Source organism: Octodon degus, unplaced genomic scaffold, assembly GCF_000260255.1.
Source record: "Octodon degus isolate 3935 unplaced genomic scaffold, OctDeg1.0 scaffold00112, whole genome shotgun sequence".
Lineage (NCBI taxonomy): Eukaryota > Metazoa > Chordata > Mammalia > Rodentia > Octodontidae > Octodon > Octodon degus.
Window position 1 is genome coordinate 8,782,594 of NW_004524688.1, and position 1,845 is coordinate 8,784,438.

The 1,845-nt window shown below is 56.8% G+C and overlaps 1 pseudogene; it reads right to left on the reverse strand.

Annotated features, from left to right (window-relative positions):
• Positions 1-117, reverse strand: part of LOC101574289 — a 93,667-nt pseudogene extending 93,550 nt beyond the window's left edge.
• Positions 118-1,845: the final 1,728 nt, after the last annotated feature.

Genomic DNA, 1,845 nt, shown 5'->3' on the forward strand with positions numbered 1-1,845 from the left:
GCCAACCGTCACTTTAGCGACGCGCAGCTGTGACAGCTCCACCTTCAGGTCGTCTAGCTGTTTCAACAACTCTTCTTTCTTCTTGCCTCGAAGATCCCGAGCCTTAATCTTGGCCATAGTTGCAAAAAAAGAGAACAAGAGATTGAACTCAAGCCCTTGTGCTTGCCAGGCAAGTGGCTATTCTACTGAACTATCTCCCCGGTCCTGATGTGTGCTTTTCAAACAGTTCATGTATTACTGGATGAAAACTACTGAGATGAGTTCTGAATTTGGGGCATGGGAGATAGCTCAGTGGCTTAAGCAACTGCCTGGAAAGCACAAAGTCCTGAGTTTGATCCCTGTTACAAAAAAAAAAAAAAAGTTAAATTTCATTTTTGTTTTTTGTTTTTGTAGTGGGTTGGCCCTGAGCTACAGCCCCAGCTTTGTACACATGTATGTATGCATGCATACATGTATGTAATGACGCATGTATGCGTGTACTCATGCAAGGTCTCATTAAGTTGCTGGGCTCACGGTCCCTCCTGGGCCTCTGGGAGTTCTGGCTCACAGGCCCATGCTACTCATCAGTTTACTTTTCAGGTTTATTGTGTAGGTCATGAGGCGGCTTGCTTCTTTTGAATTCACACATGGTGGGGGCATAGTTTTGTTACAGCTGTGCCCTCTGCTTTCTGAACTTCTCCAGATGGACTGGGGATTTGGCTCAGCGGTAGAACGTTTGCCTAGCAAGCTGCAAGCCCTGGGTTTGGTCCTTGGCACCAAAACCAAAAATTAAGCCTCTCCTTAGAGAGGAAAAGCAAATAATAGAAATGGGCATGCAGTTCTGAACTTCTCCAGAGATTAAAGCCAGAAGCCGCGTTGCAAACATCACAAAACCTTTGTCTCGGTAGTTTTCCCCTGAGGCCAGGGGATCCGGAGGCCCTGCCTCTCACAGGCCCTGTGGCCAACATGTCCTGACTGCGGGACAGCGACCCTGTGGGCCCCCGGGATGCTCAGTGCCAGGTCTTGGTTTTGCTAATGCTAGGGCGCTCCAGCAGGAGTGGTGTAGTCAGGGCTGGGGTGGTGGGGCCCGGGGTGGCTGCACTGACCGTCCTGTCACAGGGGCAAGGTGACTGCTGCGTCCTTGGAGGCGAGGGCGCCTGGACTGTGGAGAGGGCAAAGGAGACGAGTGGAGGGGACGGCGTCCTGCTGAGCCTGACGGGGGGGGGGAGCTCTGCTGGGTCCTCGTACCCGGGCGTCGGGGTCCCGCGCGTGGGTTGTGTGTGTCTGCGGTGTGATGTGTGTGCGATGCGCAAAGGGGGTGTGCGGTGGGGTGCAGATAAGGGTTAGAGTCGGGTTTGTGGTTGCAGTGTGGAGGTGTATGTGGCTGGGTGTGTGTTCATGGTGTGCGTGGGTGAAAGGCTGCGGTATGTAGTTCGCGTGCGAGGCGAGTGTGCGCGCGTGGTCCCGCCCGCGTCCAGACTTCAGTTGTCGGAGCCTGAGACCAGGGAACTAAGCCCCGCCAGCTAGCCACAGTAACCATGGCAACAGATGCTCTCCGCCCGCTCAGCTGCCGGTGGGGCGGGGGAGGGGAGGCTGCCGCCTCCGACACGCCCCTGAGAGCGGTCCCTCCTTGCTTCTCAGTCCCAGAGCTGGCCGGGACACCCGGTTCCCTCCCTCGAGTCCTCTGGCCGTGGGGCGGAGGGTGCCATTTCTGCTGTCCCCTTTGCCAGAATTCCCTGCTTCGTGCCATCGGGTGGGGCGGCGCCGGCCCAGGGTCAGCTCGTAGGGGTCGGAGGACCACGGGTGCCCTGCCCGTTCCGGAGGGGGCGCCAAGGGCTTAAGGAGCGCCAGGCAGGACGACCCGGA